Source organism: Ovis canadensis, chromosome 12, assembly GCF_042477335.2.
Source record: "Ovis canadensis isolate MfBH-ARS-UI-01 breed Bighorn chromosome 12, ARS-UI_OviCan_v2, whole genome shotgun sequence".
NCBI classification, from domain to species: domain Eukaryota; kingdom Metazoa; phylum Chordata; class Mammalia; order Artiodactyla; family Bovidae; genus Ovis; species Ovis canadensis.
In genome coordinates, this window is record NC_091256.1 from 16,540,577 (window position 1) to 16,566,799 (window position 26,223).

The 26,223-nt window shown below is 35.8% G+C and overlaps 1 pseudogene; it reads right to left on the reverse strand.

Moving 5' to 3' along the window:
* Positions 1 to 7,863: 7,863 nt before the first annotated feature.
* Positions 7,864 to 26,223, reverse strand: part of LOC138416248 (complement factor H-like) — a 38,802-nt pseudogene continuing 20,442 nt past the window's right edge.

Genomic DNA, 26,223 nt, shown 5'->3' on the forward strand with positions numbered 1-26,223 from the left:
CTGTCAACTCTTAATTCCAGGTCATCTGTTCAATCCCTGGGCTCTCCCTGCTCTCTTATTCTTTGTCTAAACAGTAACATGATATCTTTTCTATGAGCTGTTTGAAGTATGAACTCTTTACACTTTAAGACATATAAAGGAAGAAGTACTTAGCAAATTAACAAAGGGTATAAAGAGGATATAAGCCTGGGCTTGGTTATAATGTAAAGAAATCAACATTCTCTAACTCAGCTGGTAGCAGCATGATTGGCGATGAATTTTCTAACAGACCAGGACATAGTATATATCAAAAACCTTAACTGTATGCCTGCTGTTGATCCAGAAATTCTAAAATCTATAACTGTAAGAAATCACCACGAGTTTTTACAAGGACTGATGTACAAATTTTGCCTTCATTATTATTTTATGATAGTGAAAAAGTAAACAGAATGGAAACATTGCACACATTCTAAACAGTGTCTGGAAATGACCTGCTAGAAGAAACAATGCACATGTGCTAATAAAAATGTAAAATATAAAAGTCCGTTCTATACATCTGTGCCTCAGACACATCTCTGTTGACACAGATGTATATGTATATATATAATATATATATATATGGCTGTGTCCCTTCACTGTTCACCTGAAACTACCACAACATGGTTAATTGGCTGTACCCCAATACAGAATAAAAAGTGTAAAGTTTGGAGAGAAAAATAAATAAGTGAAAATGAGACTTTAGAAACAGCCCTTAAAAAAAGATGAAAAATGTTATGTCATTTATTTTATTTTTTAATATAAATTTATTTATTTTAATTGGAGGCTAATTACTTTACAATATTGTATTGGTTTTGCCATACATCAGCATGAGTCTGCCATGGGTGCACACGTGTTCCCCATCCTGATTCCCCCTCCCATTTCCTTCCTCATACCATCCCTCTGGGTCATCCTAGTGCACCAGCCCCGATCATCCTGTATCATGCATCGAACCTGGACTGGCGATTGTACTCTTAAATAGTCCTCCAGGTCAGTTCAGTAGGTCAGTCATGCCCAACTCTTTGCGGCCCCATGGACTCCAGCACTGCCAAGCTTCCCTGTCCATGACCAACTCCTGGAGCTTACTCAAACTGATGTCCATTAAGTTGGTGATGCCATCCAACCATCTCATCCTCTGTTGTCCCTTTATCCTCCCTCCATCAATATTTCCCAGCATCAGGATCCTTTCCAAGTAGTCAGTTCTTCCCAACAGGTGGCCAAAGTATTGGGGTTTCAGCTTCAGCATCAATTCTTCCAATGAATATTCAGGCCTGATTTCCTTTAGGATGGACTGGTTGGATCTCCTTGCAGTCCAAGGGACTCTCAAGAGTCTTCTCCAACACCAGAGTTCAAAAGCATCAATTCTTCAGCACTCCGCTTTCTTTATAGTCCAGCTCTCACATCCACACATGACTACTGGGAAAACCATAGCTTTGACTAGACAGACATTTGTTGGCAAAGTGATGTGTCTGCTTTTACATATTCTGTCAATGTTGGTGATAACTTTTCTTTCAAGGATTAAGGTCTTTTAATTTCATGGCTGCAGTCACCATCTGCAGTGATTTTGGAGCCCCCCCCAAAAAGTCTGTCACTGTTTTTACTGATTCCCTTTTTGCCATGAAGTGATGGGACCAGATGCCATGATCTTCATTTTCTGAATGTTCAGCTTTAAGCCAACTTTTTCACTCTCCTCTTTCACTTTCATCGAGAGATTCTTTAGTTCTTCTTCACTTTCTGCCATAAGGGTGGTGTCATCTGCATGTCTGAGGTTATTGATATTTCTCCTGGCAATCTTGATTCCAGTTTGTGCTTCTTCCAGCCCAGTGTTTCTCATGATGTGAAAGTGAAAGTTAAGTCGCTCAGTCGTGTCTGACTCTTTGCGACCCCAAGGACTGTAGCCCACCAGGCTCCTCCATCCATGGGATTCTCCAGGCAAGAATACTGGAGTGGGTTGCCATTTCCTTCTCATGATGTACTCTGCATATAAGTTAAATAAGCAGGGTGACAATATACAGCCTTGATGCACTCCTTTCCCTATTTAGAACCAGTCTGCTGTTACATGTCTGGTTCTAACTGTTGCTTCTTGACTTTTATACAGATTTTTCAGGAGGCAGGTCAGGTGGTCTATTAATCCCATCTCTTTCAGAAATTTCTACAGTTTATTGTGATCCACACAGTCAAAGGCTTTGGTGTAGCCAATAAAGCAGAAGTAGATTTTTTTTCTAGAATTCTCTTGCTTTTTTTGATAATTCAACTGATGTTGGCAATTTGATCTCTGGTCCCTCTGCCTCTTCTAAATCCAGCTTAAACATCTTGAAGTTCACAATTCACATATTGCTGAAGCCTGGCTTGGAGAATTTTGGGCATTACTGTACTAGCGTGTGAGATAAATGCAATTGTGCAGTTGTTTGAGCATTCTTTGGCATTGCCTTTCTTTGGGATTGGAATGAAAACTGACCTTTTCCAGTCCTGTGGCCACTGCTGAGTTTTCCAAATTCGCTGGCATATTGATTGCAGCACTTTCACAGCATCATCTTTTAAGATTTGAAATAGCTCAACTGGAATTCCATCACCTCCACTAGCTTTGTTGAAATAGTGCTATTCTTTTAGCCAAAACAGCAAAGCTAGCTTCGACATTCAGAGATTAAATAAATTATCTGAATTATGTGCTACGAAGTGGCATATCCAGGAATAGAATTCAGTGTGTCAGCCCCTGGAAGTTGAATCCTCTTGTCCTGGAAATGTTTTAATTGGAATCTGTCACAGAAAGAAACTGGATTATTAAAAAAGATATCATAACCTCAGAATAGTGACAAGGATTTAGAAATTGTCTGTTTTGGTCCATTTCCTACATTGTATCATTAGGAATCTGAAATAGAAAGTGCAAGTAACTTGCTCAAAGATAAACAGATTTTTCCATTCATCTTTAATGAGATATAGGTTAATTGAAATTCAAATATGTTCTAATGCCCTAAACACACATTGAAAGGTCTGTGAATGGAGGTAGCTATATTTTGACCTGACTGGTCTCTAAGAAATTTGTCCTCTCATTAAAATGATGGGCTTAATTAGGGGCTTTTGTTCTCAATGCCTGGTTTTGTTTTTATACGCCACAATAGCTGGCATAAGAAGAACTTGTAGAAGCGGATTGGTAAATATTGTGATTGATACAAGGGCAGAGAGGGATCTTACAGTTTTTCCACCAACCCATATTAGCCTTGTACAACAAATGAGAGGGCACTGGGAAGGACAAAAATCTAGATATAATATAAATTATTACTATACTTTTTTCATAGAAGTGCCAAAAAAGAAAGAGTAAAGGGAAATCTGTCAATAGACTGAGGCTCAGGAAATCTTTCCTACCTGTAAGAAGAAGGTATAGATTGGGTTGACTTTCTAGCAAATATGTGAGTGGGTTAGTCAATACTAATATTAATACTAAAAACTCTATACTGGATAGCCAACAGTGAAAATAAGAGACCAACTAAAGGATTCCAATAAGGTCCTTAGTCTCCAGATATAATACCTTAAATGTCCAGAATACAGTTGAAAATCACTCATCATACCAAAAGTCATGAAAGCCTGAACAGAAAGAAAACAATCAACAGAAGACAACACTGAGATGACATAGACTGAAATTACTGTATAGTGGTTTTTAAAAATCTAATCCAACTGATAGACCTGGAAAATAGGTTAGTTTACTAAAAAGACCAGACAAGAAGGCTCAATAATATATTGCAAATGGCAGAAGGATAAGTAAATTTAAATATAAGCTAACTTTGAAAATAGTCTGAAAGGAAAATGTACAGAGCTTCAAGGACCCATGAGAAATAAGATTGTGAAAGCAAAAATAAAGAAAATGAGATAAAAGAATAATGGCTGAGTCCCCTGTGCCTGTGATGACCTAAATGGCAAAGAAATCCAGAAGATAGGGGATATACATATATGTATAGCTGATTCACTATAATGTATAGCAGAAACAAACACAACATTGTAAAACAAATACTTTTTAAATTATTAAAAATAAATAATGGCTGAAATTTCTCAAATAGGGCATAAGATACAAATCTATATATTAAAACTGCTGAGTGAATTCCAAACAGGATAAATCCTAAAAATTAATGTCAAGATACATCATAATCAGTAGCAAACTCTTGTGATGATTAGAGCTTTGTAGTATAGTCTCAAGTCAGGATGTGTCATTCCTCCAACTCTGTTTTTGTTTCTGAAGATTGTTTTGGCTCTTTGGGGTCTTTTGTGTCTCCATACAAATTTTAAGTTTTTTTTTATTTGTTTGTTTGTTTTAGTTCTGTGAAAAATGCCATTGGTGATTTGATAGGCATTGCATTAAATCTATAGGTTGCCTTGGGTAGTATAGTCATTTTGACAATATTGATTCTTCCCGTTGAAGAACATAGTATATCTTTCCATCTGTGTCTTCTTCCATTATTTAATCAGCGTCCTGTAGTTTTCAGATTACAGGTCATTTGTCTCCTTAGGTAGGTTTATTAGTAGGTATTTTATTCTTCTCCAGAGAAGACATATAGATGGCCAAGAGGTACATGAAAATATTCAATATCACTAATTAATAGAAAAATTAAAATAAAAACTACAATACAACATCACCTAACATCAGTCAGAATGATTATCATAAAAAAGTCACCAACAATATACTGGAGAGGGTGTGGAGAGAAGGCAACCCTCCTACACTGTTGGTGGGAATGCAAATTGGTACAGTCAGTATGGAGAACATTATGTAGGTTCCCTAAAAAACTAAAAATAGAAGTAGTATGTGACCCTGCAGTCCCACACCTGGGCATATATCTGGAGAAAAACATGGCTCAAAATGCCATATGTTCCCCAGTGTTCATTGCAGCGCTGTTTACAATAGCCAAGATATGAAACATGGAATCAGTCAAAATGTCCATCAGCAGAGAAATGGATGAAGAGGATGTGAGATATATATATGTGTATATATGTATATATATATAGGGGTTCCCTGATAGTTCAGTTGGTAAAGAATCTGCCTGCAATGTAGGCGACCCCAGTTCAATTCCTGGGTTGGGAAGATCTGCTGGAGAAGGAAAAAGCTACCCACTCCAGTGTTGTGGCCTAGAGAACTCCATGGACTCTATAGTTCATGGGGTCATATTGTCACCCTGCTTATTTAACTTCTATGCAGAATACATCTTGAGAAATATGTATCTTAATAACTAAAAATGTGTATCTTAATAACATATATATAATGAAATATTAGTCAATCATTAAAAGAAATGAAATAATGTCATTTGCAACAATATGGATGGACCTAGAGACTGTCATACTGAGTGAAGTTAAGTCAGACAGAGAAAGAGAAAAATCATATGATATCCCTTATAAGTGGAATCTTAAAAGAAATGATACAAATGAACTTATTTACAGAACAGAAAATGATTCATAGGCTTAGAGAAGGAACTTATGGTTGCTGGGATGAACGACAGGGGAAGGGACAGTTAGGGAGTCTGGGATGGACATGCTCACATTGCTATATTTGAAATGGATGACCAGTAAGGACCTACTGTATAGCCAGGGAGCTCTGCTCAATGTAATGTGACAACCTGGGTGGGAGGGGAGTTTGAAGGAGAATGGATACATGTATCTATATGGTTGAGCCCCTTTGCTGTTCACCTGAAGCTAGCAGGACATTGTTAATTGATATACCCTAATACAAAATAAAAAGTTAAAAAGGTACATCATAATCAAATTGCTAGAAATTTCAGGAGAAAATCTCAGTAACTCTTGATAGATATTATGCCATACTTGAAAAAATGTTCAAACATCAGCATCAGTAGAGTTTTCATCCATCACCGTAGAGCCAGGAAGAAGTGACAACAGTTTTCCAATGCTGGATGAAAAGAGCTGGCAACTCCAAATACTATAATGAGTGAACTATCCTTTAAGAATAAAAGGAGGAAAAAAAGAAAAAAGAATAAAAGGAAAAAAAAAGTCATTCCTGGGCAAAAGAAAACAGAGAATCTTTCTCCAGCAGACCTGTACTTGAAGAATTCTTCAAATGGAAAGCAAAACAGAAAAAGGATTGAGATTTTAGGTAGGAAAAAACAATGGAATTGATTTTTTAAAATATGGGCAAATATAATAAGACTATAATTTCCCTACTGATTTTATTAGATTATGAATGTGCAAAATTATCATTTGATATGGTGCTCAATGGATGTTGAGCATACTACAGACATTTATGTTAAAAACTTGGGGAGTATAAATAAATGTAAATGGAAGGAAGCTTCCCACATTTCACTTGAGGTGGTAAAACATCAGCAACAGCAGGGAGTGATAAGCTACCTTTGTGTATCTTAATAACTAATGCAACTACTAATAAAACCATGTAAAGCAATGCAGATGTATCACAGTTAAATTATTTTATAATGTTCAAAAATTCACAGGGAGGACAAGAAAACAAAATGGGATTGAGAAACAGAGGAAACACATATAAAACAACAGTAAAATGGCAGACATTATCCCTAAAATAGTTAATAGTTATTTAAAATGTAAATGTTCTAAATAGATCAATTAAAAGATCAAAAACGGCAGGGTGGACACATAAACAAGTCTGAGCTGTATGCTGTGTACAAGAAAGTCACTTCAAACATGAAAATGTGTCAAGTGGAAGACTGCCAAAAATACACACCAGGCAAAAGTTAACTTGAAAAACTAGAAGTGATTTATGTATTTCTCCCTTCCTGAACTCTAAACACTGAAGTGTCCCAGGACCAAGATTCAGACTCTTTATGCTTATGTGTACACGAATTCTCTGAATGACTTCAGCTAGTTACATACTTTTAAATATCACCCATATGTGAAGATCCCCAATTTATGTCACATTTTGTGGCCAGGCCCTGGCTGCCTATTCCATGTCTCAAAGCAGAATTTACTGGGCTATATTTAAAATGGATGGGCTCCAATTTCTTGGGCTCCAATTTCCAGCATTGGAAAACTGTTGTCACTTCTTCCTGGCTCTATGGTCATGGATGAAAGCTTTATTGATGCTGATGTTTGAGCACTTTTTCCAAAAAAGTATGGCATAATATCTATCAAAAGTCAAATGTACTTATACGAGTCAAATATATCTTTAACACATTTATTCTTCAAGAAGTAACTGTTAATAATTAAGATAGGAAATGTTCCATGATGCCAACTGTTCATGTCTTGCTAACTCTTTCATCAGTGAAGTGAAGTGAAGTGAAGTGAAAATTGCTCATTCATGTCTGACACTTTGAAACCCCAAGGACTATACACACTTCATGGAATTCTTCAGGCCAGAATATTGGAGTGGGTAGCCTTTCTCTTCTCCAGGGGATCTTTCCAACCCAGGAATCAAACCAAGGTCTCCCGCATTGCAGGCAGATTATTTACCAGCTGAGCCACAGGGGAAATCAAAGAATACTGGAGTGGGTAGCCTATCCCTTCTTTAGCAGATCTTCCCAATTCAGGAATGGAACTGGGGTCTCCTGCATTGCAAGCGGATTCTTTACCAATTGAGCTATCAGGAAAGTCCAACTCTTTCATAAAATAAATGTCAAATAATTATTCAGTTCACAATAGAACTGGATTTTAAGCACTGTCTTTTTTTCTTAGAATATGCAATTGTGGCTTTTTTAATTTATTTTTTATTTTTAAATATAAATTTATTTATTTTAATTGGAGGTTAATTACTTTACAATATTGTATTGATTTTGCCATACACACCATCTTTAAATGAATTAATTTAAAAAATAAAATTATTACAGAAAAGTTACTTCATCATATATTTATAATAACAGATTTTTGTCCCTAATATGTATTCTAAATTGATTATAGGGATGGATAAGATACTCTACCACTGCACTGAGGTGGTTTTGCCCAAGTTCCATTTAAACATATCACATCTATCTCCCCTAAAAGGTCATAATCCCTGGTGCATTCATAATGTACTCTCTCACCACTCTGATATCTAGACTCCAGATTTTGTATAATACCATTTTCCAGTTGAGGTGGATTCACACAGGAAGCATCTGAATAGAAAGGAAAAAAAGCATCTCTAATATAATGATCATCATGAACAGCAAGGAGGAAATGGGATGTCAAATATATTCCATGGTTGTTTAGATTCAATAGTTAATCTGTCATGAAAGACTGCTAGTTTTAATCAGTTTACATGTAAGATTAAGGGAAAGGAAATAAAGCAATGTTTTTCAGTATGACTTAAGTTTCTGTATCTTAAATCTCTCCCTTATCCTTCACTAGAAATTTGATACACATTTTTTTAGGCCAGAGAAAATAAGAGCTTTTCTAGACATCTCTTTCTTAAGGATAGTAATATACTAATTATAAAGTATATAAATCCAATATGAATATACAAGCCATAAGAAAAACATAATAAAAAGATCACTTGACATTAGGATTTGGTTTACATTCATCCTGTTTAAGAGCTGTAACTTAGTATGCCACTATGGAGAACAGTGTGGAGATGCCTTACAAAACTGGAAATAGAACTGCCATATGACCCTACTGCTGGGCATACACGCTGAGGAAACCAGAACTGAAAGAGATACGTGTACTGCAGTGTTCATTGCAGCACTGTTTACAATAGCCAGGATGTGGAAGCAACCTGGATGTCCATCGGCAGATGAATGGGTAAGAAAGCTGTGGTGCATATACACAATGGAATATTACTCAGCCATTAAAAAGAATGCATTTGAATCAGTTCTAATGAGGAGGATGAAACTGGAGCCTATTATACAGAGTGAAGTAAGTCAGAAAGAAAAACACCAATACAGTATCAGTTCATTTAAGTCGCTCAGTTTGTCCGACTCTTTGCAACCCCATGAACTGCAGCAGGCCAGGCCTTCCTGTCCATCACCAACTCCCGGAGTCCACTCAAACTCATGTCCATTGATGGCATCAGTGATGCCATCCAACCATCTCATCCTCTGTCCTCCCCTTCTCCTCCTGCCTTCAATCTTTCCCAGCATTGAGGTCTTTTCAAGTGAGTCAGCTCTTCGCATCAGGTGGCTAAAGTATTAGAGTTTCAGCTTCAACATCAGTGAACACCCAGGACTGATCTCCTTTAGGATGGACTGGTTGGATCTCCTTGCAGTCCAAGGGACTCTCAAGAGTCTTCTCCAACACCACAGTTCAAAAGAATCATTCTTAAGTGCTCAGCTTTCTTTATAGTCCAACTCTCACATCCATACATGAACACTGAAAAAACCATAGCCTTGACTAGACGAACCTTTGTTGGCAAAATAATGTCTCTGATTTTTAATATTCTGTCTAGGTTGGTGATAACTTTCATTCCAAGGAGTAAACGTATTTTAATTTCATGGCTGCAATCACCATCTGCAGTGATTTTCGAGCCCCCCAAAATAAAGTCAGCCAGTTTCCACTGTTTCCCCATCTATTTCCCATGAAGTGATGGGACCAGATGTCATGATCTTAGTTTTCTGAATCTTGAGCTTTAAGCCAACTTTTTCACTCTCCTCTTTTACTTTCATCAAGAGGCTCTTTAGCTCTTCTTCACTTTCTATCATAAGGGTGGTGTCATCTGCATATCTGAAGTTATTGATATTTCTCCCAGCAATACTAACACATATATATGGAATTTAGAAAGATGGTAATGATGATATTCTATGTGAGACAGCAAAAGAGACACGGAAGTATAGAACAGTCTTTTGGACTCTGTGGGAGAAGGCGAGGGTGGGGTGATTTGAGAGAGTAGCATTGAAACATGTATATTATCATATGTGAAACAGATCACCAGTCCAGGCTGATGCATGAGACAGGGTGGTCAGGGCTGGTGCACTGGGTTGACCCTGAGGGATGGGGAGGGAGGTGGGAGGGGTTTCAGGATGGTGAACACATGTACACCCATGGCTGATTTATGTCAATGTACGGCAAAACCCACCACAATATTGTAAAGTAATTAGCCTCCAATTAAAATAAATTAATTAAAATTTAAAAAGAGCTGTAACTTTAGGTCCTTAGAAAAACAAACATAGTAAGTACTTCTTTAGAAACTTAATTAAGAATTAACACACTCTGAACAATATCATAGTTGAAGGGAGAAGATGATTAATTAAAAGATCCAAACATAAGATATAGAAAAATAAGTGTAATTTTACAAAGCGACCCTTTAATGATAATGAGCTTAATGGTAAATGCTTAAGGACACCCTAGTGAGTGATGTGTAATTCCTCAGTGAGATCCAGAGCATGTAAGGCTGTTGCCATGGCTTCTAGACTGAAATGGGCACAGAATCCCTTGGGAATCATTAAGATAGTGTCAGAATTGCAGTCCCAGTGGTTTTGATTCATCAGATCTCAGTGACCCTGTGAAGCTGCTTGCATATCTAACAGTTTACAGAATATGCTGAGATTGCTGTGCCTGGGCCGTGTACTGGGCTATAGAATTATTGGGCTATAGACTGACCACTGAGTACACAGTTCCATCCTTTTTTATGTGTGTGAGCATGCTCAGATGCTCATTCGTGTCTGACTCTTTGTGACCTCATGAACTCTAGCCCACCATGCTCCTCTATTCATGAAATTCTCTGGCAAGAATACTGGAGTGGGTTTTCATTTCTTCCTCCAGGGGATCTTCCCAACCCAGGGATCAAAACCATGTCTCATACACTGTCAGGCAGATTCTTTACCACTAGTGCCACCTGGGAAACTCTCATACCTTTTTATGTTCAGGCGTAAACCTTCTTTGACCTGGCTTAAGAATAATCTATGTCTTTTTAATGATGGTGGAGGCAATTTTCCTCACTGTGTTTCTTAATATATTTTAATACATAAATTAAAAAAATTTGCCTAAGTACTTCTGCATGCTGGCCTTCCTGTTCATTTTCTGTTAATACACTGTATAATATTGTATCCATCCAGCTGATAATATGGCCAACAATTAAAAGCTACTTGTTCTCCTGACCTACATGATTTCTTCTCTCAGCCTGTGAGGACTGCATCATCAAAGCTGGGCAAGTTAACACAATCTGTATCTGAAAGAAAAAGAATGTATTTGTTCAATACCTCTTTAAAAATACATATCGGCCAATAATTATATTTCAGAAAAAATAGATACATATCAAACCAATGAATATCGTATAATATTTCTCTTATAACTTAAATGTCAGAAGTCTTGACTCAGTCACATTGACTGTCTCTATATTCATCAAAATTACAACATGGGAATGGTGATGTTCTAAGAGAGAGGAATGCATACGTCTCATATTTAAATTATTTTTCCCAATTGCAAGTCATCTACATTATGAATGTGTTTATATTTCTTGCTTCTATCAAAATCTGTTACCTTGAACTCTGTTAAATATCTTAGAAAACTGCATGTTATAAAGAAATTATTGATAAATTAATAACAAGTGGAGTAGTGATAAGACTGATGAGCAGCTGTCAGCCATGATAAAGGAACAGAGACAAGAAATCTGAGAATGTATTTCAGAGGATGTCCAAACTACATCCAAGATTATGTGAAAGTGAGATAATTTAGCTAGTGTTACCAAACTTTTCTTATTTAACTTGTTAAGATGAGACAATTTGAGACAACCAAACTTTTACTACTACTAGAGTTATTAATTCAATTCATAACTTTCCATAGATACCTAGTTAGATTCTAGAATTACTGGTTAGTTTCATATTTATACCATTTATGCTCTGAATTAAAGATATTTGTCAGCCTTATAATAGAATGAAAAACACTATACTTATGCATTCTGGTGAACAGGAGCATTTTCCTCCTAAATGTCCTATAGATGGATACGAGTCCCTCTATCCCAAACCCCTCATCACTGTTGTAAGTAACTTCTCCATATTGGTAACTGTCTCTCTAATGAGATATAGCACCATTCTAAATATAAGGTGGAAGTCCACAAGGGAGTCCTAGGAATACATGAGAGAACGATTTCATGTTTCACTAACTCTGAAACTTACTTTGATGAACTGCTCATCATATTTGGTAGTTTTATTTGAAAATAGTGAATGATTATACTATAACTTCTAGAAAATCAGAGAGAAGTTCAAGAATATGTCCTGAAATTACCATTCTGGTGTTTGCCCAACCATCCCCTTGAGCACAAACTTGAAACTAACAGCACTGATATATAAAAGAGACTATCAGTGCTTCTCTAATCAATCATGAGTAATAAAAAAAAAAAACACATTAGGACTTCGTCACCTTAGGAAAAGTACTATATATTGTAAGAAATTAAAAGGGACATTGTAGGAAAAACATAAGAAATTTTTCAGAAAAAAACTTCGTGGCAATGCAAATGCTTCAAATTCTATGAATAGGTAAGACTATGAATATGTTATATGAATAGTTAGGTTTACTTTTATTACACATGCAGTGCTAATATTACAAAAAAATTGCCAGATTGAAAACTGATTCTATATGGAACCAATTAAATTAACACAAATGATTAATTGGAATATGTAAAAATCAATTAAGTGTATAAACATAGAAATTACATATTAAAAATTAAAAGTGTTAGTCACTCAGTCATTTTCAACTCTTTGCGACTCCATAGACTGTAGCCCACCAGACTCCTCTGTACATGGAATTTGCCAGGCAAGAATACTAGAGTGGGTTGCCATGTCCTTCTCCAGGGGATTTCTCGACCCAGGGATTGAACCCAGGTCTCCCACATTGCAGGCATATTCTTTACTATTTGAGCTACCCTGGTACATTAATTCCTAAATGACTTATAAATAAATAAATGATTTGATATATTTAGAAATCTGAAGGAACCTGTCTCATGACTTTGATTGCAATTGATTAGTTTCAATGAATGATACTGAATATAGAAATTTGGTTTGCATACTGTCCTCACCTATACACTGAGGGGAAGAGCTCCACTTTCCCATATAGCATGTTATTCCATCTTCTTCAAATATCCTGAAGCCTTCTTCACAAATATAACTTAACTTGGTGCCATGTGCATATAGCCTTGGTTCATGTCATTTGTTTCTCTCCTTTCTTCTGCAAAGCTAGATGATTTAATGGTTCCACAGTCTATTTGAGGTGGTTGAAAACATAGAATTTTTTTTCTACATGAAGAACAGAGATCAAAGGATGAAGTATAAATATAATGTTTAAATTAAATTAGAATAAGTTGAACAAGTTAGAGTTTTAAGACTGACAAATAATTGAAACTTGCAATCCACCTGTCTCCATAAATACTCTTGTACTATCCACTTGTTCAATATGCCCCTGCATTCTTTTTTTTAATGAATTTTTTATTGAAATGTTCGATGTTTAACAGTATGTTAACTTCAGGTGTGCTACAAAATCATTTGGCTTTTACATACATTATAAAATGACTACCAGTATCTAGTAAAAATCTGTCCCTATACAAAGTTATTACAATGTTATTGACCGTATTCTGTATGCTGTATATTATATCCCTATGGCTTCTTTATTGCATAACTGGAGTTTGTACCTCTAAATCCTCTGCATCTATTTTGCCAACCACCACCTCCCTTCTAGCAACAACCCATAGTTCTGCACCTGTGTGAGCCTGTGTTCTTTTAATTTTGTTTGTTTTATATTTATATTTCACATATAAGTGAGAACATGTGATATCTGTCTTTTTCTAACTGACTTACTTCACTTAGCATAAAACACACTAGACTCATTCATGTTGTTCCAAATGAAAATATTTCCTATTCTATGGCTTAGTAATAGTTCATTTTTTTGTGTGTGTTTATCCACTCATCTATCAATGGACTGTTGGCTTGCTTTCTATCCTTGCCTATTGCATGTAATGCTGCAATGAACACCAGTGCTTATATCTTTTTGGATTAGTGTTTTTGGTTCATTTGAACAAATGTCCAGAAGTGGAATTGATAAATCATATGGCAGTTATACTTTTAACTTTTGAGTAAACTCCATACTCTTTTCCACAATGGCTCTATCAGTTTATAATTCTACCAACAGTGCACAAAGACTCCCTTTGGGCCACATTTAGCCAATACTTGCTATTGTATTTTTTATATTAGCCATTGTGACAAGTGTGAAGGGACATCTCACTATGGTTTTAATATACATTGTCCTGAAGATTAGATGGACCTTTGTTGGCAAAGTAATGGCTCTGCTTTTGAATATGCTGTCTAGCTTGGTCATAACTTTCCTTCCAAGGAGTAAGCCTCTTTTAATTTTATGGCTGCAATCACAATCTGCAATGATTTTGGAGCCCCCCAAAATAAAGTCTGACACTGTTTCCACTGTTTCCCCATCTATTTCCTATGAAGTGATGGGACCAGATGCCATATTCTTCATTTTCTGAATGTTGAGCTTTAAGCCAACTTTTTCACTCTCCTCTTTCACTTTCATCAAGAGGCTTTTTAGTTCCTCTTCACTTTCTGCCATAAGGGTGGTGTCACCTGCATGTCTGACGTGATTGATATTTCTCCTCGCAATCTTGATTCCAGCTTGTGCTTCTTCCAGCCCAGGGTTTCTCATGATGTACTCTGCATAGAAGTTAAAGAAGCAGGGTGACAATATACAACCTTGACATACTCCTTTTCCTATTTGGAACCAGTCTGTTGTTCCATGTCCAGTTCTAACTGTTGCTTCCTGACCTGCATATAGGTTTCTCAAGAAGCAGGTCAAGTGGTCTGGTATTCCCATCTCTTTCAGAAATTTCCACAGTTTATTGTGATCCACACAGTCAAAGGCTTTGGCATAGTCAATAAAGCAGAAATAGATGTTTTTCTGGAACTCTCTTGCTTTTTCAATGATCCAGTGGATGTTGGCAATTTGATCTCTGGTTCCTCTGCTTTTTCTAAAACCAGTTTGAACATCTGGGAGTTCATGGTTCACGTATTGCTGAAGCCTGGCTTGGAGAATTTTGAGCATTACTTTACTAGCATATGAGATGAGTGCAATTGTGCGGTAGTTTGAGCCTTCTTTGGCATTGCCTTTCTTTGGGACTGGAATGAAAACTGACTTTTTCCAGTCCTGTGGCCACTGTTGAGTTTTCCAAATTTGCTGGCATATTGAATGCAGCACTTTCACAGCATCGTCTTTCAGGATTTGAAATAGCTCAACTGGCTATCATCTCCACTAGCTTTGTTCATAGTTATGCTTACTAAGGCCTGCTTGACTTCATATTCCAGGATAGCATATTCAAAAGCAGAGCCATTACTTGGCCAACAAAGGTCCGTCTAGTCAAAGCTATGGTTTTTCCAGTAGTCAATATGGATGTGAGAGTTGGACTGTGAAGAAAGCTGAGCATCAAAGAATTTATGCTTTTGAACTGTGGTGTTAGAGAAGACTCTTGAGAGTCCCTTGGACTGCAAGGAGATCCAACCAGTCCATCCTAAAGGAGATCAGTCCTGGGTATTCTATGGAAGGGCTGATGTTAAAGCTGTAACTCCAATACTTTGGCCACCTCATGAGAAGAGCTGACTCTTTGAAAAAGACTGTGATGCTGGGAGGGATTGGGGGCAGGAGGAGAAGCCAACGACAGGATGAGATGGCTGGATGGCATCACTGACTCTATGGACGTGAGTTTGCGAGAACTCCGGGAGTTAGTGATGGACAGGGAGGCCTGGCAAGCTGCAATTCATGGGGTTGCAAAGAGTCAGACATGACTGAGTGACTGAACTTGGAACTTGGCCTGAAGATTAATGATGTTGAGCATCTTTTCGTGGGTCTGTTGGCCATCTCTATGTCTTCTTGGAAAAATAATCTACTTAGATCTTCTGGCCATTTTTTTTTTTTAGTTGAGTTGAATATATTTTCTTTTTTTCTGATGTTGAATTGCATGAATTCTTTGTGTAGTTTGAATATTAATTGCATATATCCTTTGCAAAATATCTTCTCCCATTCAGTAGGCTGCCTTTTTCATTTTATTGATACTTTTCTGTGCTATGGTAAAGACTTTAAGTTTGATGTACTCTCATTTTCTAACTTTTACTTTTGCTTCCCTTACCTGAGGAGACATATCCCCTCCAGTTCAATTCAATTCTTTTTTTAAAAAAAATTTTATTTTTACTTTATTTTACTTTACAACACTGTATTGGTTTTGCCATACATTGACATGAATCCACCATGGGTGTACATGCGTTCCCAAACATGAACCCCCCTCCCACCTCCCTCCCCATAACATCTCTCTGGGTCATCTCCGTGCACCAGCCCCAAGCATGCTGTATCCTGCATCGGACATAGACTGGTGATCCGATTCTTACACGATAGTATACATGTAAGTATACAGTTCAATTCAATTCAATTGCTCAGTCATGTCCGACTCTTTGCAACACCATGGACTGCAGCATGCCAGGCTTCCCTGTCCATCACCAACTCCTGGAGCATGCTCAAACTCATGTCTGTCGAATCGGTGATGCCATCCAACTATCTCATCATCTGTTGACCCCTTCTCCTCCCTCCTTCAATGTTTCCCAGCATTGGGGTCTTTTCAAATGAATCAGTTCTTCACATCAGGTGGCCAAATTATTGAAGTTTCAGCTTCAGCATCAATCCTTCCAATGAATAATCAGGACAAATTTCCTTCAGGATTTAGTGGTTGAATCTCCTTGCAGTCCAAGGGACTCTCAAGAGTCTTCTCCAACACCACAGTTCAAAAGCTTCAATTCTTCTGTGCTCAGCTTTCTGATAGTCCAAATCTCATATTTGACTACTGGAAAAACCATAGCTGTGACTAAACAGACCTTTGTTGGCAAAGTAATGTCTCTGCTTTTTAATATGTTGTCTAGCTTGGTCATAGCTTTTCTTCCAAGGAGTAAGTGTCTTTTAATTTCATGGCTGCAGTTACCATCTGCAGTGATTTCAGAGCCCCCCCTTCCCCGCCCCCCACCAAAATAAAATCTCTGTTTCCATTGTTTCCCCATCTATTCCCCATGAAGTGATGGGATTGGATGCCATGATCTTAGTTTTCTGGATGTTGAATTAAGCCAACTTTTTCACTCTCCTCTTTCACTTTCATCGAAGCCCTTTAGTTCTTCACTTAAAAACTGATGTCAAAGAGCATATTGCCTATGATTTCTCTAGGAGTTTTATGGATTCAAGAGTTATAATTAAATCTTTAATTCATTTTTAGTTTATTTTTGTATATTATGTGGGAAAGTTAGCCAAGATTGATTCTTTTGAATGTAAATCTCCAGTTTTCCCAACACCAGTTATTAAAGAGGCAATAATTTTCCCACTATATTCTTGCCTCCTTTGTCATACATTACTTTGCCATATAATTGTGAGTATATTTCTGGGCTCTCAATTCTGTTCCGATATATGTGTCTGTTTCTGTGCCAGTGTCATACTATTTTAATTATCACAATTTGTGATGGAGTTTGAAATCAAGGAGTCTGATTCTTCCAATTCCATTTTTCTTTTTCAAGATTGCTTTGGCTATTCTGGTTCTTATGTGCTTCTGTACAAATTGCAAAATTTTTTTCTTCTAATTCTGTGAAAAATGCCATTAGTAATTTAAGAGGGATTGCATTGTCTGTAGATTGCCTTGGGGAGCAAGGTTATCTTAACTATACAGATTCTTCAAATTGATGAACATGATATCTTTCCATTTGTTTTGCCATCTTCAGTTTTTTTCATCAATATCTTATAGCTTTCAGAGTACAAGTCTTTTACCTCCTTGGTTAGATTTGTTACTAGCTATTTTATTCTTCTGATGCAGTTGTAAATGGGGTTGTTTTCTTGATTTCCTTTCCTAAAAATGTGATGTTCAAGCATAGAAATGTGACATATTTCTGTATCTTAATTTTTATCCTTCAAATTTAATGAATTGATTTATTAGTTCTAATAGCTTTTGATGATGTTTTCCTATGTACAGTATTATGTTATCTGTAAATAGTGCAGCTTTACTTTTTTTCTTTGCAATTTGAATTCCTTTAATTTATTTTTTTGTGTGATTGCTGTGTCTAGGACTTACAATTCCATGTTGAATAAAAGTGGAGAGTTTGGGCATCCTCATCTTTTCCCTGGTTTTTAGGAAATGCCCCTCAGCTTTTCACTGTTGAATGAAATGTTGGCTGGATGTTTCTCATATGTGGCCTTTGTTATGTTTAGGTATGTTTCCCCACTACCCACTACCCACTACATGGAAAGCTTTAACAGAAACAGGTATTGAATTTTATCAAAAGTTTTGCTTGCATCTATTGAGATAATTATATTATTTTTATTTCTCAATTTGTTGGTAAATATCACATTGATTCACTGATATTGAAACATACTTGAATCCCTGAGAAAAGTCAAAGTTGCTCATGGTGTGTAATCCTTTCAATGTATTGTTGAATTTGGTTTGCTAATATTTGATTTAGAATTTTTATAGCTATGTTCATAAATGGTATGGACAGAAATTTTCTTTTTATGTAATGTCTTTGGTTTTGGCATCAGGATGATGATACTGACCTTGCAGAAGAAGTTCAAAAGTGTCCTTCCTCTTCAATTTCTTTTGGGACTATTTTTTTTTTCCCTATCATTTTTATTTATTTATTCTTTTTATTTATTTTAATTGGAGGTTGATTACTTTACAACTATTTTGGGAAGAATAAGTGTTAACTCATTTGTAAATGGCAGAATTCACCTGTGAATCTGTTTTGTTATGGATTTTTGTTTCTTGGGTTTTCAAAATACTGATTCAATTTTAATATCAGTAATCAGTCTGTTTGTATCTTTTATTTTTTTCCTGATTTAGTTTTGAGAAATTGCATATTTCAAGGAATTTATCAGTTTCTTCTCAATTGTCCATTTTATTTGTGTGTAATTTTCACAGTAATCTCTTTTAATTCTCTATATTTCTGGGGCATTTCCTCATTTGTTTCTAATTTTATTGATTCAAACCCTCCTCTTTTTCTTGATGAATCTTTCTAAATGTTTAGCAACTGTGTTTATCTTTTCAAATGGTTATTCTTGGTTTCATTGATATTTTCTATTTGTTTAGTCTCTATTTCATTCATTATCTTCTGATCTTTATTGTTTCTTTCCTTCTACAAACTTTAGGTTGTGTTTATATTTATCGTTCTAGTTTCTTTAGATTTATATTAGATTGCTTATTTGAGATATTTCTTCTTTTCTGAGGTAGGCTTGTATCACTATAAATTTCCCTCTTAGAATTGCTTTTGCTGAGTCTCATACACATTGGATCATTTTATTTCCATTTTCACTTGTTTGCAGGTATTTTTTATATTGTCTTTGATTTCTTCAGAGACCCCTTGGTTATTTTGTAACATATTTTTTAACCTCTAGCTGTTTGTACTTCTGGCAGTTTTTATTTTTTTCCCCAATAGTTGATTTTCAGTCTTGTACCTTTGTACAACAAAAGACTCTTGTTATGATTTCCATGTTCTAATAACTCTATATTTCTGTTCCCCACCTCATATTTTATATCCATTTGTTTTGAGTTTCTGTTAATTATTTATTGTTGATACAAATAACGTTACTGTTTTTATTTTCTAATCTTCCCACTAGCACCTACTACCTTTACTGTAAGTTTGCTTTTACTAGTAAACTTCTTTCTTTTGTAACTTTCTTATGTCTAGTTGGAGTCTTTTCTTTTCAGCTTAGAAAGTCTCTTTCATATCTCTTGTAAAGTGAGTTTAATAATGATGAACACATTATTTGCAGATCTCTAAAATTGTTGATCTATCCTATGATAGTCTTGCTGGATATGGTAGTTTTGGTTATAAATTTTTTTTCCCCTTTCATCACTTTGTGTATGTTGCGTCACTCCCTTGTGGCCTGCAAAGTTTCTGCAGAAACTGCTGATGGTCTTATGAGTCCCATTGTATGTAACTAGTGGCTTTTCTCATGATGCTTTTAAGATTCTCTATTTTATTTTTTTCCTATTTAAATTACAATGTGCTTTGGTTAGATCTCTTTGGTTAATCTTATTTGGGAATCTGATTTCCAGGCCTGCGTCTGTTTTGTTCTCTAGGTTAGCAAGTTTCAGCTATTATTTCTTCAAATAAGACTGTCTCTCTCCATTTGGGATTCCTATAATGAGAATTTTGCTGCATTTGCTGTTGCCCAGATATCCCTTAATATACTCATTTTTAAAAATTCTTTCTTTTTCTTGTGCTATTTGGGTAGTTTCCACTACCCTGTCTTCAGATCACTGATCTATTCTTTTGAAGCCTCTAATCTGCTGTTGATTTCATCTAGTGTATTTTTCACTTCAGCTATTACATTATTTATCTCTATTTTAAATGTTCTACCTTTTTCTTAAAATTCTCACTGTTTTCATCCATTCTTCTCCAGAGTTTATTGAGCATCTTTATGGTCATTACCTTGAATGCTTTACTGGGTAGATTGCATATCTCCGTTTTGTTTAGTGTTATTTTCTGAGATTTCATCTTGTTCCTTCTTTTAGAATGTATTTCTTTGTCTCTTCATTTTAGCTAATTCTATGTGCTTTCTTCTAAGACTGGGCATGTTCCTGAGCTTGGAGAGGTGGTCTTCTGTAGGAAAAGTCTTATGTAGGGAGCCTGAAGCCTGCTCCCCTCTGCAGGATCTGTACAGCAGATATAAACACTATAGGGATGTCCTTCTCTTGTACCAAGCCCAACTACTGTGGGGACACTGGTAAGCAGGGCTAGCACTCCAACCTGGTCGGCTGTCAGTGCTTTCTGCAGTGGCTGCAGCCTACTATTTGGCAGGACGACGTCCTGGGAAAGCCTGCTGCAGGGCCGTAAGGTACCTGGGCTGGTGTTGTCATATGCAGGAGCAGGATGAGATACACGTGTAGCAGCTGGGGCCCAGTGGGGCCTGTGGTTGGCACTGTCATACTCATGGGTTTGTAAGCCCTGGTGCTAGTAATCTACAAGGAGAACTCCAAAGTGGCACTTGGCAGTGGCATTTTCATAGTAAAATGAGCTTTCATAATGGCTCGCGCCAGCATCTATGTCCCCAAAATTGCACCCCCCCCCAACTCTCTGGGAGGTTCACAAAGACCAGCAAGTCAGTCTAATCCAGGCTTCTTTCCAATTACTGCCTCTGCCTTGGAACATGGAGCATGTGAGATTTTTGTGTGACTATTAAGAACAGAATCTCTGTTTCCTATAACCCTCTGGCTTTCCTGTATACAAGCTACACTGTACTTTTATGTCAGATATTCTGGGGACTCATCTTCCAGGTCAACAACTCCCATACCAAGGAGACAAATTGGTCCTTCATTCTTGCCCTTTTGATCATTAAGACAAAAATATGCATAAGTGTAAATTTTACCTGGTATTTACATAGTAGCCCCCAAATTTTGCCGCTATTTACTTCATACTAGAAGTATAAGAATGTTCATTTATATATATATATATATATAAACTGTGATTTATTGTTTCAAGGTAAAGAGACCTTCATCTTGCTGATCCATACAAAGCTTCAGTTCAGTTCGGTCGCTCAATCATGTCGGAATCTTTGCAAGCCCATGGACCACAGTATGCCAGGCCTCCCTGTCCATCAACTCCTGGAGTCCACCCAAACTCATGTCCATTGAGTTGGTGATGCCATCCAACTATCTCATCCTCTGTTGTACCCTCTGCTCCTGTCCACAATCTTTCCCAGCATCAGGGTCTTTTCCAATGAGTCAGTTCTTTGATCAGGTGGTCAAAGTATTGGAGTTTCAGCTTCAACATCAGTCCTTCCAATGAAACCCAGGACTGATCTTTAGGATGGACTGGTTGGATCTCCTTGCAGTCCAAGGGACTCTCAATAGTCTTCTCTAACACCAAAGTTCAAAAGCATCAATTCTTTGGTAGTCAGCTTTCTTTATAGTCCAACTCTCACATCCATACATGACTACCAGAAAAACCATAACCTTGACTAGATGGACCTTTGTTGGCAAAGTAATGTCTCTGCTTTTTAATATGCTGTCTAGGTTCGTCATAACCTCCTTCCAAGGAGTAAGCATGTTTTAATTTCGTGGCTGCCATCACCATCTGCAGTGATTTTGGAGCCCCAAAACATAAAGTCTGACACTGTTTCCACTGTTTCCCCCTCTATTTGCCATGAAGTGATGGGACTGGATGCCATGATCTTAGTTTTCTGAATGTTGATCTTTAAGCCAACTTTTTCTCTCTCCTCTTTCACTTTCATCAAGAGGTTCTTTAGTTCTTCTTCACTTTCTGCCATAAGGGTGGTGTCATCTATATATCTGAGGTTATTGATATTTATCCTGGCAATCTTGATTCCAGCTTGTACAAAGCTTAGAGGAGTATGTATCTTATTTAAAAGAATGTTATAAAGCAAGTTATGTATTGTTGACCAATACAATGTAAGATTTACTACCATCTACCATCCTTGCATACAATTTCTTCTGCATCTTGAATTGGTAATTTTCTTCACAGAAAATAGATATTTTTTCTCCATCCTGACATTTCATTGTCGTTGTCATATCTGCGGTATCGGAAATCAGAGCTGGAGGTGAACGTTGTTGTATTTGTGCTCCTAAAAGTATTAAAATTTGATTTATTGATTAAAAATCTTAAAATAGTAAAGGAATAATTTTCAATAAAAAAGCACTAATAATATAACATAAATGATAGAACAGTAATAATGCTTATATATATCATATTCTTAAACTTATTTAGCACCCTAATATATCATATTTGGTTTATAATGTTATGGTCTTCCTTGTATATTCTTCCTTTGGTCCATTTTGTGTCATATGTATAAAGTTGATTTTAATTATTTCTAGTCATTAGGATGTTCTGAATGAACTTCTCACTCAATTATAGGCACTAAGTGAAGTCTGATATCAGGGTCTTTAAAGAAAAAACAAAACAGGTAACTATGATCAGATATATTGGTATTGGATTAAAACTCTTACATGATTTTCTGTCAGTGGGAGCTGATTATCTAAAGGAGAAATTACACTTAGTTAATAATCAATTAATCTGAAGCAGATTCTTGACGAAGTTAAGACCTAGATTTTGTCACTGGTACTGTTCACAGAGTGTACTGTTTCCAGTTTAGAACTCCCATGGAGGTACAGTTTACCAATTTGCCTACACTGTTAAGGGATATATACGTTGATGAATGCACCTGCTTTAACAGATTAGAGATCCTGGCTTTAGTTATGTGACCAGCAGGGTATAAATGATCCTTCAGTGAACTGTGGGCTTCACAGGTGGCACTAGTGGTAATGAACCCTCCTGCTAATGCAAGAAACACGAGTTTCAGGTTCAATCCTTGGGTAGGGAAGATACCATGAAGAGGAAAATGGCAACCCACTCCTGTATTCTTTTCTGAAAAATTCCGTGGACAGAGGAGTGTGGTGGGCTGTACAGTCAATTGGGTGGCAAAGAGTCAGACAAAACTGAGCAACTGAACACACACACACAGGTCAGTGTTTTTCATTTTATAAAAAATACTTTTCTTATTTATCTTTTAGATATCTTGCCATATTTTTTCAGTGTATTCTCAAGGATTTATTTTCTTCTATGTCTAACCATTTTTGTCTAAATAATCTTAAATTGTACTTTCTTTTAAGTCTTTCCAGAAGCTGAACTATCTACTAAATTTCCTTAAAAGCTGAGTTATTATGCAGATAAGTTGTTTATGTTCTTATCTTTTTAAAAATAACAATTGGTGCTTTAGTCATTTTTTCTTACATGTTCTTTGGGTTATATTCTTTTCTAGATTCTAGACTGTAGTGCCTGTTTCTTTTAGTTTGCTATTTATTTGTAGCATGGCTTAAAGCTATAAACATCATTGCTCTTTTCTGTATGCCATTGATTTTAGTGTGTAGTGCTATTATTGCCATTTTTTTTCTGTTAGTAAATAAATTTGGTTTCCCCAGATTTGTGAGATGAGTGAATAAGCTTGTAGCTAGTCTACTTTTACTATTTTATTTTTGCCTCTGATTTAGAGAGAATGATTTTAGAAGATTAATTACTTCAAATATCAGGAGAATTTATTACATAAAAGCAATCAATTCTTTTAAATTAACTGTATTATTATAAGGCAATGTAGACTTCAAGACAAGGAATATTAAAAATTATAAAGAAATAGTTTATACTTATAAACATATTAATTCACAAGGATGAGCATTCATAGAAGTATATGTATCCAAAAATAAATGAAGCAAAAAAGGATAGAACTAAAGGAAGAAATAGACAAATTCACAATCCTGGTTAATCATACTGAGAGCCTTCTTACTTTGATTGATAAAACAATTAGAAAAATATTTAAAACATAGATGACTTTGAAGAACACATGAACCTTTTTAACCTGATCCAGCAGTTGGAGTATATATATGCTTTTATCTAAAAATGGAACTTTCATGAAGATAGAAAGTATGCTGTGCAATAACAAAACATGAAAAAAGGCAAAATATTGAAATTTTACAGTTTGCTCTGTGACAACAGAATTAGATTAGAAATGATTAAGAATGAATTATTTCTGTGAATGTCTACTATATTCATTAAATTGGATACAAGAAATATGTGTAGTAATTTATATAATAATCATACTGCAATAAAGCTCTTTAAAAGAGAGCAAATGATTTTACATAGATTTAAATAGAAAAAAATGAATGTAAAGTTTTTTGAGATACAGCTAAAAAGTACCTAAGGAAAAGTATAATTTTACAGGTTACATTTTTGAAATAATTGTTTAAATGCATGTGTTAATTTTCTTCAGTCGTGTCCAACTCTGTGAGACCCCAGAGACGGCAGCCCATCAGGCTCCCCTGTCCCTGGGATTCTTCAAGCAAGAACACTGAAGTGGGTTGCCATTTCCTTCCCCAATGCATGAAAGTGAAAAGTGAAAGTGAAGTCGCTCAGTCGTGTCCGACTCCTAGCGACCCCGTGGACTGCAGCCTACCAGGCTCCTCCATCCATGGGATTTTTCAGGCAAGAGTACTGGAGTGGGGTGCCATTGCCTTCTTTAAGATATGAGATAGTAATATTTTTAAAAAAGCAAGTAATTTTAAGGAAGGAAATAATAAGTCCACAGAATAGAAAACGTTGTATACCATCTACCAGTGTAAGGAATAGGACAAAGATCTTTATAGTCATTACTTTTTTCAACAGTTTACTTAAAGTCCTGAGCCATATAATAAGAAAGTTTAATAAATCAAAGTAAAAATGAATTGGCAGAATAAAAATCTTGTATTTACAATGGTATAATTGCCAGGAGAAATACTGTTAACAGATCCACAAAACAATTCCTAAGATGAATAACACAATATAGTACAGAGTATAAAATCTATATACAAAAATCAAATGCATTTCTTCATATTTGCAGCAAATCAGATAGAAAATGTAACATTGAAGAACTGTATTTGTAATGTTATAAATAAATATGAATAATTTTTAGAAGTGTAATTTTCTATATTTAAGACATTTCTAGGAAAACAGAAGTAGAAACAAATGATTGAAGAGATATATCATGTTTATGGATTGAACACTTGATATGGTTAACATGTCAATTCTCCCTAACTTGTCTTTCCTTATACAATAATATCCCTTTAGTTATATAAACAGATATTTTATAGAAATTAATAAGCTTTCCTTAGCATTTCTATGTTACTGAAAAGACCTGAATAAAAACAATCTTGAATGAGAACACAATTGAAAATGTGCAGCATACTCCAAGACTTACTATAAAACTGTAGTTATCAAGGTAAAGTGGTTAGGAGTAAGAAGAGATAAATGGATAAATGGACTAAATAGAGGACCAGAAATAAATCAACATTTCCATAGTGAGTTGACTTCAAAGTCAATTCCATTCATGTTGTTAAAACTGACTACTCATAATTTAAGAAATAACATTAACTCCCACTTACTCAAAAATTAATATATGGTAGATGGAATACATAAATAGATATTCTAAAACTATAAAGCTTTTAGAAGAAAATGTAGTACACACGCATTTTACTACATATAAATGTGACTTGCTTCCTTTAAAAAAGAACTGTAAACATGTTGAATGGAACACAGTAGATTTCTTTTTGTATTGAAATGAAGCTACTTTCTGTATTTCTTAGGTTTGTAGAAATTGATAAAAGTATTGAAGATAGTGAGTCAAGGTTATCCTACAGTTGCAGAAGAGAAATACACGTGTGAAAAGTGGAAAACTGGAAGGAACCCTGTGCTGTTCAGTTGGAATTGGTGGTGTCATTGCAACTCAGAATTTTTTAGACAGCTATAAATAAATAGATATCTAGATAGATAGATGCATAGGAAGATAGAT